This window comes from Podarcis bocagei, assembly GCF_964188305.1.
Source record: "Podarcis bocagei genome assembly, chromosome: 4".
Lineage (NCBI taxonomy): Eukaryota > Metazoa > Chordata > Lepidosauria > Squamata > Lacertidae > Podarcis > Podarcis bocagei.
The window spans coordinates 81,782,922-81,802,077 of NC_138128.1; the positions used below are offsets into that span (position 1 = coordinate 81,782,922).

Sequence of the window (19,156 nt, forward strand, 5' to 3'; positions counted from 1 at the left end):
GAAAAGCAGCAGACTATGCCAAACTGAAATCAGCCCACCCACATATAAATAAACTCTTCAAAACTTAGTAAGATGTTGCCTGAGCCTACATACAGCCAAGAACGGAAAAGTCCAAAGCCTATTTATCTAAAAACTCTAAAGCTCCAACTTTTCCCAGCTTTCAGAATATTTGCATGTCCCATTCACAGCTGTATCTGAATATAAAATCTGATAGACAGAGAATGTGTGTTTCCTGGATTTGTGATAGCATATGCAGGGGGAAATCACTAAACTAGAAAAGTCTTGAACAGGTTCATTATACGAACAAAAAACCCATTTCCATTTAGTTTTAAAACTCCCCTTTGAATAGCTGAACAAATTCTTATAGTGCAGTCTTGGAAATGGCTGATAGCAGATGGAAATGGGGAAATGGATATTCACTCATTTGTCTTTCCTGCTAAGAATTTTGGATTCAAAGTGAAATCGTTGTCTGTCTGTATTTTTTTTTAAAGATGCATTTCCTGGAGTGCATGACAGCAGATTTAGAGTCCAATCTACATTCCACTGGAGACAATGGCAAAACACCCATTGATTTTAATAGATCTGGATTGCACCCACAGAGAGGAAAATGAAATTACCATATGATGAAAGACACCATATAGCCTAAAGCTAAAGAAGCTACTTTCAAAACTACAGTGCTGCTCAGGAATTAAGAAGTAAATTAAAACTATCTGCTTTGGATAAGGAGCTAGACAAAGTTTTCATTTTGCCTTAAAAATAAGTCATTATTATATATCATGGAAATATTCCACAAGATTCCACATAGTACATAAAATATGGAATGCAACTATGGAATTCTCTTCCACAATGTATAGTGTTGGCCACAAACCTGGATGGCTTTAAATTTTTACTTCTGTTGGAGGTACTATGTCTCGATTTCTGGTGGGAGTATTGTTGCACTCAGGTTCTGGTTGTGGGCTTCCCATGGGCATGTGGTTGGCCTCTATGAAAACAGAGTGCCGGGATAGATGAGTGTTTGGTCAGATCCAACAGGAAACTTCTTACATTTTTACGATTAATAAACTGTCCTTGATTCAAACTGAAATCCATTAATTCCACCCCAAGCTTTCCCAATGATTACTAAACCCTTCCTCAATACAAGTGGTATTTTGTAGATTTTCCAGAAAAGCCTGGAGAAGAAGAAAAAAACCACACAGATGGATCAAGTGCCCCATCTTCCCTGCAGAACCCTCCCTCATTCTTAAACAAAAAAGCCACTTCCATCCTACAGAGGAGGTGAGATTGCGGGCTTCAAGGTCCCATCGCGCGTGTGGTGGCTGGAGCCCAGCCCCCGCACGATTGGGGGGATCCCCGGCCACGTGACCTACTGGCCAGCCAATCAGCTGGCTCTGGGGGGGGTGGCCTGCCCTATTTAAGGCAGGACGCGGCCGGGGATCTCCCTCTTTGCCACCTGCCAGTTACCGAGAAGATGGTGTGCATCTTTCCAATGCGGGAAATGATGTGTGGTTGGCTGGTATAATTTCTGGGATTAGGGATTGGTTGTAGGTTTGAGGGTGTCGGTGGTTAGGCATTGTTATTGTTCTGTAGATGAAAGAGGGGAGGTAGCACCATCGTCTGCCCCGCATATTGAAGGGTAGTTCGATAAAGGATTCCACGGGGCGTGGCCCTGTCCGAAGCCTAGGGAGGTGAGGGCCTAAGGCACGCCCCCGAGAGGTGACCCTGGGGGAGTTCCTAGTTGATGTGCATCAGCAGGACTCCCCCTACTGGTTGTTAACCCTTCCCAGACTTCAAGCAGACAGGCTGAAGTCGGATATAGTCAGTTAGGACCAATGCCTAAGCCAATACTGCTCATCACCTGTAACCAATAAAGCTGTGGCCTTATTTAGCCCATTAACCTTAATAATTGTGTCATGTGTCATTATTTCCATTGTGAGAAAGGAGAGTGAAGCAGAGACTACAATCCCATGCCCCCTAGCAGGAGCATCATTTTCAAATTAAGGACAGGGCCTCTAAATACTGATTACTTTATTTATCCCCATACTATTCCCAAGACAAAGTTGCCATCGTCATTTTTTTGCCTCTAAAGGGGAGTGTGAGGAAGCTCCGACAGGCAGTGGGGTTGAGCTTGACTCATATTTGGAGATGTCCGAGAGCCCAGGTCAAACTGAGGTTTTCCACGATAGGTGACATTATTGCCCCAGTACTGAATGTGTTCTCATCCTTACATGCACTGGGCTTAATATGCAACATTTTGTGCAACATTTCTCTCTCTCATTGTTTGGGGGGGAGGGGGTAACTGTATGGAAACCCTTTGCTTTATTTGGAATACTTAATATGAAACTGCAAATTTGCAATTTCACTCCCAGAAGTGGAATTCGTGCTTATTTGCAGCGTTCCCAAAAATGACCATACAAAACCACAACTTTTGATGCTGCTGAAGACAGAAAGAAGATGAGATGGGGGGGAAATGCAGAAATGTATGTCTTATTATACAGTATAGCAAGTTCATAGCTTAACAATAAAGAAATAAAAGAAGTCGGCCAGCAAAGTAAATACAAGGTGTTAATATATTTCTTGCATTATGCATGAATGAATACAAGATTACAATTCTGGGTAGGATTCCCCCCCCAAAAAAAAAGCAATATGAAGACTAAAAGAAAATTATTATCATTATTTTTAAAAAGTAAATAAATAAGTTTACCATAATGAACTGCAGAAGAGCCCTCTACAGTGAAGTAGATAGACATGCAATCCTTGTTCATTAGAATCATTGGGGTTTTGCCATTTATTCCAATGGGACAAAGACTTCAACAGCCCAGGTCTGTGATAAAAAGATGCCCTTATAAACCATAGCTGAACAGCAAAGTGGCAATTCCTTGAACCGAAACCCACAGGGAGAAAGACTATCTTCACAACTAAGCTATCAACACAAGGGGCATTATTACGTTAGTACGCTAAACACACACACAAAGTACTGAAGGAAGAAATGAAGAGATTGAAGAGAAGAAATTGAGCAGGCAATAAATATGACAAAGGGATAGTAGACTTGATGGATGGTGTTCACTGCTGGAACCATACAAAAAGGATGTTGGAAGTGCAGTGCTCTGAAAAAGCGTTATGGGTAGAGAATTCCAAACTAGAAGATTAACATGTTATTACTGACATGTTTAATATTAATAAGAATGAGATTCTTTCACAGATGTGGATTGCAAAATATGTTCGAGAGCCAGAGTTCTGAACTATTTTGGTTTTTGCACAGTTGATCAAAGGGCCCCAATTTTAGTCTTCCCCAATCTGGTGCCCTCTAAATGTTTGGGCTAGAACTCCATCCCTGACTATTCACCATGTTGGCCAGGAGTGCCAAGTTGAATAAAATATTGGAGGGGGAAATATAAGCTCCACCCCACACAATTAATCACATGACACAGCATGCACACACACACACACACACACACACACACACACACACACACCATTTGAAGGGCAGTGTCCATTAGCTTTTCCATGATCACTGCAGATGGTGACAGCAGGCACGAATTTAAAACACGCCTGCTTCTTGGGAGAAAAGCAATGACAAACCTAGACAGCATCTTAAAAAGTAGAGACATCACCTTGCCAACAAAGGTCCGTATAGTAAAAACTATGGTTTTCCCAGTAGTGATGTATGGAAGTGAGAGCTGGACCATAAAGAAGGCTGATCGCAGAAGAATTGATGCTTTTGCATTATGGTGCTGGAGGAGACTCTTGAGAGTCCCATGGACTGCAAGAAGATCAAACCTATCCATTCTGAAGGAAATCAGCCCTGAGTGCTGAGTGGAAGGACAGATCCTGAAGCTGAGTCTCCAATATTTTGGCCACCTCATGAGAAGAGAAGACTCCCTGGAAAAGACCCTGATGTTGGGAAAGATGGAGGGCACAAGGAGAAGGGGATGACAGAGGACGAGATGGTTGGACAGTGTTCTCAAAGCTACCAGCATGAGTTTGACCAAACTGCAGGAGGCAGTGGAAGACAGGAGTGCTTGGCGTGCTCTGGTCCATGGGGTCACGAAGAGTTGGACACGACTAAACGACTAAACAACAAAGCCCATTAGCTTTGGGAGGCGGCCCCCTCAAATATTTTCTTGGGGTGGTGAAGGCACCTGAGCTGCTAGGAGTTGGTCCTGCAACGCTGACTGGTGCTGATGGAAGCTGTAGTCCAAAATATGTGGAAGGAACCAGGCTGTGGAAGGCCAGTATGAAAATTTACACATATGACCTAAGAGCATACGGAGAGTCAAGTGGGATCAGATCAAGGGCTCCTCTACTTTACTATCTTGCTTCCTTACGTGACAGGTTACAGGCTTCTGGGAAGCTCACATTTAGGATAGAAAGCAACCATTTTTTGTTCCAGTGTTGGGGTTCTCCAAACTGCTTGTGACTTGGGATGAGTGGCACACTGCCAAGTCTAAGGAGATTACTGCTGATCCCACTCACATATCTTTCGCGTATCTGCTACTCTGTCCAATTCTGGCTGCTTCAGAAGCACCAGCTGCCAAGGAGGAGAACGAGTTAGGAAGAACAGGGAGTAAGGGAATACACCTAAACAGACTGCGGCAGGAGAAGATTAAAATCAAATAGAGCAATCAAAACAAATCAATACCCAGGTAAAATAAGAGGAATGAATGAAGCACAGAGAGTCAGTGTAAAAATGAATTGGTTTGGAATGAGGGTATGATATGGAGGAGAGAATCTGCCATGCAATCCGCTCACAAGAATTAGCAGTAGGGGGACATATATGATCAATAATTCTGTCTGCTTTCTATATCATTTTAGTACATGCAATGTTTGATTTATGTAGCTACTGCATTATCTAAACATCCACGTCCTTTCCTTTTACAGAGCAAATGAAGATCTATCCCTCTGAATGTGACACCATATTTATTTTGTCCTACTTATGTCCAAAGGGGACACTGGCTTGGCTCACACACATCAAGCTCAACCAAACCCCAGCTTAACATGGACATGCGAGTATGTTGGCTCCTGGAGAGGAGATACTTTCTGCTTCACTCCTCATGGTGGTTTGGCTGCTGCACTGGGAGATCTGGTGAGGGAGTAGAAGGCCCCATCTATTTGAGGAGAATAGCTTGCCATCTTATTCTCTACAAACAGAGCTGGCCCTTCTGTCTGGCAGAGTAAGGCAGTTGCCCAAGGCAGCTTATCTTGGATATTTTGAAAGAGCACTGAAATGACTCTTACTGTATATTTCACTCCCAGGGGATGGGACTTTCAACCTCAGGTGTCGAAATAGCTTGGTCAACTTTGGGCACTATGCACCTTAATTTGGGGTGGGGGACATTTGCTGTTCCACATCATGCAGCAAAATGTCCTGGGCTGGCCCTCAATATAAATGTTTCTACAAAGAAAGGATGAACGAGTCCAACGAACTGGAGGACTGAGCCCCCAACTCCCCGCACCAGAGGCAGATTTAGGGCAGTGCGTCCGGTTCAGCTGCACTGGGTGTCAAGGCTAGGGAGTGCCCCAGAGCACAGCAACTATGACAGTGATTTGAGCAGAACAGAAGGCGAGGCGTGGGAGGTGCTGAATTTTCACCTCCCTCAGGGCATCACTGACATTCAAAACAGCAAAGCCCACCCCTGCCTGCACCATCATCTTCCCTTCTACATGGCTGCTACACATCCATTCCCATCTTCCCCATGTCCCAAAGTAAATCAATCCAACTCGCTCCCTATTGCCATTCTTTATACCTCCAAGACAACGCCCTCAAAAAACCCCACACCCCTCCTACAGTACACCTTTGCAAGACAGTGCTGGCAAACAGCTCCTCTCACTATGTGCAGCATCATGGAAAGTTGTGCTGCAGTGGCTGCATTCTTGAGACTGGAACTGAGGCCCACCCCTGATCTCTGGCACCTTCATTGGCCCCATGCCCCAAAGGTGGCATCTGATTGGCTGAACTATTGCCACTCTTGCTCTGGCGCCATGATTCAATTGAAGATGGTGAATGTAGCTGTTGTGCATTGTGCCTCTGTTACCTGTCACGCAATCGCAAATGTTGTACTTTGGTCTTGCCGTCCAGCCATAACGGCACCACAGCAGACAACAGCCCCCCCCCCAACAGCACACCCAATTTCTTCACTATTAGCCCTAAGCAGTTGATGTGGAAAAGACAAGCTCTCAAGGCAGAAACACTAAGAAGCAGAGGCCTGTTTCGCATACAACAGAGCCTAAGAGTAGTAATATTTCTTCAGCTGTGGGAAAGCACTTCTCAATGGGCAAAAGCAGTGATGCGCTGGGCCAGTTTAAAGATGGTGGGCTGTTAGGTGCATTGTTGACTAACAAAAAGCATATATCCACACGAGCACTTCACACAGTAACATTGGTTTCAAAGGCTTTTAAGTGGTCATAAACCTATTTGCTCAAGCTACTCATCCACCACGACCCCAGGTGACCGATATGAATGAGACCTATCTGCACTGGCATTTATGCAGAAAAGCCTCATTTCTTCCTAAAGTCTGAGGCTTGCCATGTGGCCAACCAACACTGTATACAAAACTGCAGAACATGATCTTTATGATGCCATTCACCAAATTAACAAGGATTCTCTTTTTCTGTTTGCTAGCTGCTAGATAACGGCAGTCTCCATGAGATTGACTGAATATCCCTAAGAGCTTGCTCCAAGCGGCATTATTTGCAATGTATGTGGGTTGCAGCCCAATTAACTCTCGTGGAATATGTGAGCTTTCTGTATCAACAGCTATTAGTAAGCAGCAACACTGAATGTTATAGGCATATTAATAACACAGAATGGCTTAAACACCTTCACAGAATGATTACCAACAATAACCTGAAATTGTAGTGCCAAGGGTGTGAAATGTGGGAGGTACTGCTAACCGGCTAGGTCTGTTTCCTCACATTTCAAAGCAAGCATAAATGCATAAAAGACGACTTCAGCTATCACACGCGAAAGATACCTCTTTTTGTCTGTGAAAGCAGATTTGCACAGAGCCCCCCAGTCATAAATAGCAATGCCACTTCTTCCCTCTGATTTCTGGCAATCTTGGATCTGCCTACTCCCATGTTGAAATCAAAGAGCACGTAGGAACAAGGAAGAGCAAAGAACAAGGTGAATGGAAAATAAGTTTTGACCATACCTCAGGACTAGAGAGCTCACACACAGGAGGAACCCTGTAAATGTTCAGAAAATCAGAAGGTTTTGCTCAGAGTTCCCTAGTTGAAACCCAACTGAGAAGTCACTCATTTTTTCTGCCTTTCTGTTATTTTTATTTTATTTGTTTGTTTGACCTGCTTCCATTAAAAATATATAAAAGTAAACTTTAAAAAAATGTTTTTAAAGAGAGAATTCAATGCTTCAATGAATTTCAGTGTTTCAGTTCAATAAAGGTGGGAGGCTATTGGGGTGGTTTTTTTTGTTACCATGCTATGTATTTTTGTGTTTTTATATTGTAAACTGCCCTGTAATCCTCAGGTGAAGGGTGGTATTGAAATTTAATAAGTAAAAATTTCCTCAAATTGTGGGGTGAGCCCTGCTGGAGGGCAAGGTTCTAGGGAGGGGGAAAGAGTGGCTGGGGCAACCCAGCCAGATGGGCAGGATATAAATAATAAAATTATTATTGTTATTCTCCTGCAGCAGACAAAGCTCAAGGCACTTACCTTCCAGCAGCAGCAAGGATTTAGCATTGTAGCCAGCAATACTGCTATGCTAGCCATGAGTGTTTTGCCTTCAGGTGCAGCTGCCTCATATGATTAAGTCACAAAACTACAGGTTGGGGCAGCTTCATTTGCAGTTAAGTACCCTCAGGCAGCCATTGGACGCACCTGGGCAGCAAGGGATATGTTTGTATGGAATTGTATGCAATTCTGCCTAATATACAAATCTTCGCAAAGCAATTGCCCATAATACAATGCATATGTGTATGTTACTTTTACTAATGCATGCATTTTAATCCACACTTTAGCCTAGTCCATGCATTTTTTACACACATTACTTGGCTGGAGAACTGCATTGCAAAATTCAGAGAAATGTGACTATCAAAGGACGGCTGTTTTCATTTTCATGCTGTTTTTAAAAGCGCAGTTTAGCTGGGTTTGCTTTTATATGCAAACTGAATCAAGTTTCTTCTCTATCCCTACCTGGTAGGCACAGGTGACCAGGAATGGTAAAAGAGGCAAGTAAATTGGCAGGCAGGGGGAAGGGAGGAAGGGATTTGTCCAATTCTCCTCAACCAGTCCACTTGCTTTTCACACTGGCTATGGAGGAACAGAAGCCTTTCCTTACGTTCTGTCCCTCCTTAACCAAACAGTTTGCTAGAAGACTTTTTAAAATTATTATCATTGGCCAGCTAAGAGCTTAATATCCTATATTTCCATGCTGGCTGTGGAAAGTGGGTTTGCCTTCCCGCCCCCAGCATAAAAACACATCCTACCAACCTTTAAGTTGGGGAGTAAACAAATTGTAGCCCAGTAGCTTTTTGTGGGCTAATTAATGAATCAATATACAGTGGGACCTCGGGTTACATACGCTTCAGGTTACATATGCTTCAGGTTACACACTCTGCTAACCCAGAAATAGTGCTTCAGGTTAAGAACTTTGCTTCAGGATAAGAACAGAAATTGGGGTCCGGCGGCGCGGCGGCAGTGGGAGGCCCCATTAGCTAAAGTGATGCTTCAGGTTAAGAACAGTTTCAGGTTAAGAACGGACCTCCGGAACGAATTCAGTACTTAACCTGAGGTACCACTGTACAACTGACTGTCAAAATTAGCTTTACAAATCTGCATTAGAAGGAGCGGCATTTCCCAGCATTCTATCACACTAAGAACCAAAGCCTCTGCAAACGTTCTGAGGTTAAGGAAAAATAAACAGAAGGAGAGTACATAGGGATGAGCACACTGCTCTACCTTTCTCCATCACTGTTTCTGTAGGCCTCAACTCACAGAGCAAGATTGTGTGAAGTTGGTGCCTCTATGGGTACAGGAGAAGTTTTGGGAATCCAGAATTTTCACAGATACTGTGGGGTCCCTGCTTCTCCTAGTCACTTCCCTTCAACTGAGACTTCCGGGATCAGTTGATGGCAGGGACTGCAACTGGTGTGCTCATCCCTACTCACCCCTCTCAGACATCTACACTTCATGGAAAAGCCTGCAGAAAGCTTATGAAACTCAACACAAGCCTGCAGAAAGATGACTTAAAGACTAGATTCAAAAGCTGTCACTTCAATGGTACTCTTTTACTTACTCCCATGCAAGCACACAGCGACCATGCAGTAGATTGCTGCTGTTTAATCCATATGTTTCTGCTGATACTTGATCATTCTGAAATGTTCTGTTTTTATTCCTCCCCTCTTAATTCCCTGTACATTTTGAAATCAGTGAGCTTTTTTGCATTGTGTTTGGTCAACCTCTGAGAAACACTGTAGTATCAAAGGTGTAAGGTTGGAGTTGGATAGGGGAGATGCATACCAAAAACCACACTGTCCTGAAATCCACAGAGTGACTTTAGACAAATCTCTTTCTCATTATACGCTGCAATCCTAACCCTGTTATCTGAGCGTAAACTCCACTGAATTCAATCGGACCTATTGCTGAGTATGGATGGGCAAATCCAACAATTTTAGTTTTTCATTTTTCCATGCCAAGCCTACATTTACATCTATCTTTGCTGAACAAATGTAGTGGATATAGAAAAGACCAGCACAGAGGCAAAGATGCCATTGTTATGGCTTCATTAATATCCCATGGAACTGCATCTTATAGTAAGTAAAATGTTCCTTTGTTTCTCTAAAACTGATTAACCGACTTAACATTGGTGTATTCATTTTCTAGGCATTCATATTTTATGAACTCAGCAATTTAACTCACGTTGCAACCCCAGTTTTTCAACGGTTGTATCATTTGCAGTGACAAGAGCAGCCATTCTAACTGCAAATGAGAAAAACTTCAAAACGCCCCTCTCAACATTACAGTAAGTCTGAGCTAATTTGTTCTTTAGCAATGATTCCTAGTAACTGCACTTCATGGCTAATATCCATCATCTCAGTCCACTAATCCAAGCTACCAATGGATTAAGTTTATGGAAATGCAAAGTAAGGGGGGAAGCAAAGGCTTGGGAGCAGCGAAAGCAAACCAGGAGATGCAAGGGGAGAGGATGAGACTGCTTACTTCTTGCACATATTCATTCATATGTCACATTTATTTATTAGATGTATCCAATTGTCATCCAAGGGCTCATGGTACACCAAGTTCTCTAATTACATACTCTCAGGAATACTATGTGGAAATGGGGGGGGGGGGAGAGAGAAAATGTCTGAGGTCACATCCACAGCATACATTTAAAGCACAAGGCTTCCCCCAAAGAATTCTGGGAAATATACCTCTCACATAGCTACCATTCCCAGCACGCTCAACAGTTTAGTTCCCAGGATTCCATGGTGGAACAAATATGCTTCAGGTGTGCTTTAAAAATATGGTATGAATGTGACCTTGCTCAGGGCTGCCCAATGGGTTTTCTGGCCAACTGTGGAACTGAATTCCCCACATCCAGAGGCAGGACTCTGGGCCAACATTTCTTGAAATGTTAAGACTTGGAGCATAGGGTTCCTCCAGACTGAATTTGGAGGGGCACACTCTTCAAATGCTTTAAAAAATATACATATATTTTCTCAATCAGCTTACTAAATGATGGACAGGCATCCTCCTTGCAATGTACAAGACTGATAGTTAATTTTTTATTTATTTTTATTTATTTTGTTTTCATATTGCTCTTCCTCTCAGTTGGGAGGCTTCTGATTTATCTACTCTTCCCGCATCAGACAAGTGTCTGGAGTGACGCTCTGAAATTCCCTTGTGCCTGGCAGCTGCAGGTTGCATCAGGGAATCCTGGTGCATTCTTCTTACCTTCTTCAGGATGAAGGCCCTACCCATATACTTGCAAACAGAGGGAGGATAGATCCTCTTCAACCAGAGGGTCATAAAGTAGTAGATGCATCCAGCATAGCACATCAATTTTTCAAGGCACATTTCAGCCACTTTCATGGTACGCTAATGAACCATCCTGAATTACGGCAATCCTGAATGTTCACCCTGGGACCCATCACAGACACCCTTTGCCCCATACGTTAAGAGAAAGCAGGCCGGAAAGTCTCCACAGCAAGGGCTGGTTCTGTCTCGTAGGCTGGACTGCCAGAGATATGTGGAAAAGAATTAAGAGTTGTACCAGGACATTCATGCATTAAATGTAGGTCAGCGCAAAACCTTCCAAAGTATTTTTGTGAATATTTACAAGTTGTCAAAATGTGATATCAGATGAGGCGCCTGCAATTGGTCATGAAATCAGATGCACAAGTGTTGAGAAGGGCAGGATTTTTCAAGATTTCCACTTGTACTGTATGTGGTTCACCATTTGAAGACACAGTGGCCTCGTTTAATTGTGCAGGGCTCATCAATCTAAAGCACAGACTGAACTGTATTATTTCGAGATTAGAAGTGATGTTTTATAATAATAATAAAATATGGAGGAACAGCATATCCTTTCTCTTGTTAAAACATATTCCCTCAACAACAAAAGTTATAGGGATACATGGATATACAGTGGTACCTCAGGTTACATACGCTTCAGGTTACAGACTCCGCTAACCCAGAAATAGTTCTTCAGGTTAAGAACTTTGCTTCAGGATGAGAACATAAATCGGGCTCCGGCGGCGCAGCAGCAGCAGGAGGCCCCATTAGCTAAAGTGGTGCTTCAGGTTAAGAACAGTTTCAGGTTAAGTACGGACCTCTGGAACGAATTAAGTACTTAACCTGAGGTACCACTGTATTGATATAATTGTTCTTCTATTCAGAACCAGATATTCAGATTCAGCTTACTGTGAACCTATCCATGTTCAACCAGACAACTCCATTGGATATATTTCTCCATTCATTAGACAAATCTTGTATAATCACTTTTTTCATGGATCCATAATTACTTTTTATAACTGTCACTATATTCCAGTGCTTGGGGGAAAGTTCTATTATCGTTCCAGCAGGCATTCTAAGTAATAGTTTCTGTTGTACAGTGCTTAGAAACTATGGCGTTAAGTGGTATATCCATTGTAGACATAAACAGATATATGGGACAACTGTCAATTTATAATGTGGAAATGGGCTTTGTAGGTTGCTTGCATAAAGACGTGGGTGGTAGTGATGATGTAAGGAGACCGCAAAATAAAGAAATGAAACCAAGAGAGAGAGTATTTTATTTAGACTCAGCGCACACATCAGCAAGCAACAACAACAGCATTAGCCACATCACAGCACATTTTCTTCTCTTGCATTCCACTTCCTCTGAAAAGAAAAGAAAAACATTTTTTTAAAGCAAACAGTTGACTAAGATTTTTCAATTTCAATTGTCTAAATTGTTTTCCCAGTTAACAAAAACAAAAACAAGCAAACAAAAACCCCTGGTGGATGCATATTACTTTCTTTTCTGTCCCATATGCAGCCACGGCGCCCACTATTTCTAAGCTGAAAATCCTTCCCTCCCCAATTCACTGATTCATTCTAAGCTGGCAGATTTGTGGTGTGTTTCAGCAACTTACCCCCCAAGTGGTTTGGGGGCACAAGATGACTGGGTAGCGCCATCGTTTTGCCTTTCATTGTTTTGTTAAGGTGTTGTTTTGATGCTGCCATAAGCAGCGCTGGCAAGTCGTGTGAGGGTATTGCCGCAAGGGAGTCGAGAATGGCACTCAGACATTTGGCTCCACTGGCCATTTGGATCTCCTTCCATCTCACCCTTGTGTCCAAAATTTGGGCTGGAAAAGCTCTCATATTAGAACTTTGGGCTTGCTTTCTCCTTCCGCACTTACCTGCAGGAAATTACCTTCTTTCAGCTTGTTACTTTTTTTCCACGGAGGAGAGAGCCATCATGGCTATTAGCCATTATGCCTATGCTCTGCCGCTGCAGTAAGCTGCTGCATTATGCTTAATACCCATTGCTGGAAGCCACAGGAAGGCAGAGTGATTGGGGCTTGAATTCTGCTTGTGGGTTTCCTGCAGGCATCTGGTTGGCCGTTATGAAAACAGGATGCTGGATTAGAGATCCAGCAGGTCCTTCTTATATTCTGACTTGAAACAAGACTTTATTGGATGCTAAAAGCATGGGCTTTATATGGATCTGGTTGCGTCTCCCAAGCTTCACTGCATGTGTTGTCTGAAATAGTCCTAAGGTAGGGCTGGTCTCTTATTCCCTTGATTACAGGAATGATTAGGTGGAACCCTGATCAGTTTAAATCATTTAATCATGCAACACTATAAAGTGAATTCATACGCGTTATTCTGGGGCTTACCATTTCGCTGTAGCTGGATGCAAAATGCAAGATGCAGTTGCTTTCTAGCCAAAATGCATGATATGATGGTGGAGAATCAGTCCTGGATGTGTGAATGTAACAAAAATGTTGACATTTTCTAGATTCCTATAGGAAAAAATCCTGTGCCCCTAAGAGCAGAGAATAAAAATTAACACATTTAAACTGAAAGTAGAATGTGTACAAAACAGGCGGTGTCTCTACTTACCTTTGTAGGAAATGTCACATCCCAGGAAAATGCACCAGCAGTAACTGTGCTGCTTCTCTTCTGACCACGTGTCTGGGACTGAATATTTCACCATGAGTTAAACAAAGCCTTAACTGAGAAGAAATGTCACTTAGAGAAGAGTCAGTGTTACAAGATAGGGGCAAGTCTTCCTGTGATCTTCATGCTTTTAAAGTTCTAATCCAGAAACCCACTGCTCCCAAGAATACTTGTACAAATGGAGGAATGTTAATTTGAAGCTCTTTCATTTCCTATTTTTCCAATCCTATATTCATTTCTCCACATTTCCACATCAGTCTGTGAATTTCTTTAGAAGTTCAGCATTTGAGTGCATTTCTTTCCTAATATAATTTTTTTTGTACATGCACTTTTGGAAAAAAATGCACATTTCTGTAAGCAATTTCCCCTAATGTGATATTGCAATGTTATATTTATTAACGTATGCATTTTTAAACCATTGCTTAGCTGGAGACCTGCAACACAAAATCTGGAAGTGTGCGAATTTTAGAGGCTAATCATGTCTAGGTTCATATACAGTTTCAAGAAAAGCAAATTATATAGTTTATCATTAAAATGTTAAGAAAAGCAAATTTCTCTCCCATCCCTAATTATGTCAGTTGAAATCCAAACTCGTCCAAGCAAATGTGTTCCGAATCGAAGTACTTAGTGGCTTCTTTCACATAAATCCTCACCGATGTTGAAATCTGAAATGCATTCTTAAAACACATAAACCACTATTCCTTAAAAAGCACTTGAGACAACGAGCAACATTTTTTAAAGACTGTATTAATTTCATCATTAATGGAGAGCTGGTGTGATTCAATGAAGTGAGTAGGCTTATGAGAAGGCCTGTGAAGGAGGAAGTTCCTAGTCTACTGCTTCTTCTGCCAAGAACTCACTTGGTGGTCTTAAGAACATAGGAAGCTGTCTTATACAAAGGCAGGCCATTGGTCCACTTGGTTTGGCATTGTCTACACTGACTGGCAGTGTACATACAGGAGCATTAACAGCCCACATCTGAAAGGGTTCCACCTTTGAACTCTCAAAACCTCTATACAAATGCTAAGCATTACTACTAATCTAAGCTTTTCAACTGTTGGCTTCATAATATTCCCCTGAATTCCAATACCTGGAGAATGCTCCTTATTGGTTCCTTTGAAGATGACTCACCTTACATCAATGTTGACACCTGATAAATGACAGATGGGCAGCCCCGCCTATCTGCCAAAGTGATCTGCAGGAGGTCAGGGTGAGCTCAAGTTCCGGCCTGCTAGGTGGATCCTGTTTTCCATTCCTGGACTAAATGCCTATTCCCTGATCTCATGCTTGGTATCATTTTGGAGGTCTCCCTGCCTGTTAGGTGAACGTTCTTCTAAGTCCCCCTGTCAGGACTGGATTTTCAGTATGAAAAACATTCTGAGAATTAGATAACATAATTAATTGCTTTTAGCTGTCATCATTCCTAAGTCATCTATCAAGCACTGTGCAGTTCTTTGTACATGATGTTGATAGCCCCAGAATTAAAGTATTGTTAGTATAATGTATTTGTTACCTTCTAACATGAGTCACACTTTTGTGATACTGAATTCTTAAGTACCTAGAGAAAAAAACTATGTAAGTCTTGCAGCTCACCACAAATTCCCAGTGTCATATTCTTGGTATTTCTAATGTCAAATCCTTTGTACTGTTACAGACTTATCATGCCAGACAGCAATATGGACAGAGTAGCAAGCAGGGCAGGCAAATATATTTAATGTCTTGTGCAGCTGAATTTTTGGTTGCAAAATAGTATATATCGTTTGAAGAGTTTTGCTGATCTCATCGTTAGCAGAGGCAACCTCTGTGGCTTGGTAAAATTAAAGTTTGACCGTAACCACTGACGGTATAATTCAAGGTGACCAATTAAATTTAGCTAAGCATGTCATGTACTTTCAGAGCCTGATTCCCAGTGTTACTGTGGTAATGTTCACTTGCAATTATCCGTGTGCTTAGAAATGGGGGAGGTTGGTACACATTAGCCAAGGGAGGAAAACAAAAAAAAAAAAAAGGAAAGCACTGATTTTCACTTCTCCCCTGCCTTCCAGAAGTGCCTGCAAATGAAACAAAGGCACCCTTTCCCTTTTCTCCCACCCTCACGTTTTTGCATGCAAGCTTTAACTGAAGTTTAGTTAGACACATTTGGTGGAGGGGAGAGGGGAGGCAATGATGTTTTTTGTAGGTAGGCAAAATTTGTCCCTCCAATGTTGAAGTCTTAATATTGCGTTGAGGTTTCTTTGGAAAGTAATGGTCTTCTCTTAAATATGGTTCTGAAGTTGTTTTTTTATGAATGTCAGCATTATTATTATTATTATTATTATTATTATTATTATTAATTTTTTATTTATATCCTGCCCTCCCCAGCCAAAGCTGGGCTCAGAGTGGCTAACAACAAGTAAAAATAGCACAGTGTACATAAAATCACACAGTCAATTAATTAAAATACATTCTAAAATCAATTCAAAATCAAATTAATGGCAACCATTGGGTTAGAGTTCTATGAGAGTTCTATGATTACAGAAGGAGAGGGGGGGGGGGTCAGGCTATGCCTTAGCCAAAGGCCTGGTGAAACAGCTCCATCTTGCAAGCCCTGCGGAAAGATGTCAAGTCCCACAGGGCCTAGTCTCTTGTGGCAGAGCATTCCACCATAACTAGCACCACTTTCGCCTTTTAGCTTTCCCCCCCTTCATTTTCCCCCAAAAACCTTCCCTTGCTGACTGTTACCCTCACTTTCAGTCGCTTCTTTAGATGACCAAATAGTGCCGATCTTGTAACATTATCCCATTCACTGAGTGATCTCTGATCATACTCAGTTGATCAGCTCAGAAAGGAGGAAGAAACAGTAGGAAGTGAAAAGGCAGTACCAAAAAGGTTGAAAAGGAAAAAGATGAATATTCACACAAACAAAGCCTGACTCGGGAACTCCTCTATTTATAGGGCCCATATGAGGTTTAATCAGTGCTAAACAGACAACTATCCCTAGTCAGAGAAACTGGATTCTAAACGTTTTGCTGTTGACAGTTTTGTTCCTCATGTAGTTGGAATGTTACAAACCATCACATCAGCTCAGCTCATTAGTGCCAGAGGCTTCATTGTCAAAAATACAATATAGCATAACTGACATTTCATTATTTGATTATAAAACTCACAGAACAGACCCAGAGAGGCGCCTCCCAACATAACCCAGACTAATTTTCCAACATGGAACGTGAAGGATTTTGCTGAATTTTTTCCTGAGTGGCACTAATAAGATTCAAATAAACCTTTAGGACGATTTATATATGCTAAGCTCTATTTCAGTAATCTTGACATTGTAAAAATGCCAGATGCCAGTTTGTTCGGCGGAAACACCTGCTGAAGTGCTATATTCATGCTACGGCAATATTTAGTTTAGAGTCACACATGGTCTGGCTTTATGCCTTTCGTGCATAAAATTGTTTATGGTTTATGCTGTTGACATTGGTTTGGTCACAGGCTTAGGAGGATGCTCCTTCAGAATAACAATTACATGTCGACTGCCAGTGAAATGTTCCACCCTGCCATGGTTCAGAAAGGATTAGAATAACAGTGACTTTGTACAGTCCATGTAAGTGGTAAAAGTATTTGCATCAGGGAGAAGAAACATGCAAATTCTGCTTTTAAAGAGCTTTCTCTTCCCCACTCCACGATTTAATGTTCTCTAGCTGTCCCTATTAAAATTTAAAACATGCATTTGAGTGCCACCCTTTGGATTTAAGCCCTCTGCCCCCAAGTCTCTAGAAAGCCATTCCACTTCTGAGTGGGATGGTGTTGCGGTCAGATCATGTGGCCTTCACACACAGCGGGGGCTGGGGAAGCCCCACATCATAGCCCCCGGCTGGCCAATCCGGCTGGCCGGGGGCATGGCTTACTCCAGGGGTCAGTCCACTGACTTTTTCAGCAGGGGGCCGGTCCACTGTCCCTCAGACCTTATGGGGGGCCAGACTATATTTTGGAAAAAAGAAAGAAAAAAGAACGAATTCCCTTGCCCCACAAATCACCCAGAGATGCATTTTAAATAAAAGTACACATTCTACTCATGTAAAAACACGCTGATTCCCGGACCGTCTGCGGGCTGTATTTAGAAGGTGATTGGGCCGGATCCGGGCCCCCGGGCCCCAGTTTGCCTACCCATGGCTTACTCCTTTTAAACCACAGCACTGCAGGTGGATCTCCCTCTTGTTCTGGCTTCTGCAGATCTCCCGCCCTCCTGTCCTCTTTTCATGCATTCAACATATTGGCCTTGCTATGGACCTCAGTTGGTCGCCGCTGAGGGGCCTGGTAGGAATTTTTCCACTTGGCAAATCGGCACTCACCATTTGGTTTTTGCCTACCTCATAGCAACAACTTTGTAAGGTTTGGAGGTTAGGCATTGGTAAAACCTTGTTCGGGGGAGGGGAGGTATGGCCATCCCCTGCCCCTCCATAATAAAGGGTATTTTGTTAAAGGAATCTGAGGGGCGTGGTCTCTGTTTGAAGTCCAGACGGGGTCTAGGGCCATGGCACAACCCCTGCCAGTGACCCTGGGGGAGAGCCTAGTTGATGTGCATCAGCAGGGTTCTCCCTATGGGAGGTTAACCCTTGTGAGACTTCCTGCAGGTGGGCAGGAGTCAGATATAGTCGGTTCAATTCCAATGCCTAAGCCAATACTGCTTGTTGTGTATTGAGTCAAAGGATTTTATAGCTGTATTATTATTGTCTGTATTTGCATTAGGGTAAAGTAACTGCCTTTTGGTTTCAAAGGGTACAGCTACTATTGGTTCATTTAAGCTGCTGTATTTGGATCCTCTGTCTTATTGGTTTCCTCCAAAAGGCAGGACTGTGATTGCCTGATATTGTTCCCTCCAAAATGTATCCTTTCTAGCTAGTTCCCTGTCCCTACAAATGTAGCTTTCCCCTCCTCAGTCTTCAGTCTTGTTTGCCTTAATAAAGAAGTGTTACTAGAGAACTGTCTCCAGCATATTATGTCAAGAGAGCTGAAATCACAAACCCCACGTCACAACACTGCTCACATTCTGTAACCAATAAAGTTGTGGCCTAAATTTTGCCCATTAACCTAAATATGGTGTCCACACATTCTTATTCAACAAAAAGGGGTGGCTTGGGGTCTTGACACGCAAGTGAAATCTCTTGGATACTTCTTGATTCTTGTGCGCAGGCACAAACACATGCATGTGCACGGACCCTGGCACATCAACCGTTGCTCTTTCTGCTGTTTTTCACACTGCTGCTAGCAAGATTCATTTTGAACTGTTCAGATATCACAGACAATCGTAGTGTTTCTAGTGTAGTATTAAAGCAAAATAACATCTCTCTACTTTTTGAGAAGATTGTGACTATGCTGATCCTTCCCTGCCCCCAATTGTCCAAACACAAAATACCAGTGCACCGCTATTCAGATACCTATTACCTCCTCTCCAGATGGCAAATGTGGCTGAATGAGCTGCAGATTCTCTACAAAAAGTACAACCACGTATGTTCTGAGAATGTGTACTATTTAATACTTTATTTATATTCAA

The 19,156-nt window shown here is 42.4% G+C and overlaps 1 protein-coding gene and 1 long non-coding RNA gene across 3 annotated transcripts in view; one reads left to right on the top strand and one right to left on the bottom strand.

Moving 5' to 3' along the window:
- NRG3 (neuregulin 3) overlaps window positions 1–19,156 on the bottom strand; it is a 620,711-nt gene that overhangs the window by 77,624 nt on the left and 523,931 nt on the right. The gene's annotated exons all lie outside the window — the stretch shown is intronic.
- Window positions 13,194–19,156, top strand: part of LOC308585385 — a 32,774-nt gene continuing 26,811 nt past the window's right edge. Inside the window, exon 1 of the long non-coding RNA XR_014007357.1 lies at window positions 13,194–13,220. This is a non-coding gene — a long non-coding RNA (uncharacterized lncRNA). The remainder of the gene's footprint in view (window positions 13,221–19,156) is intronic.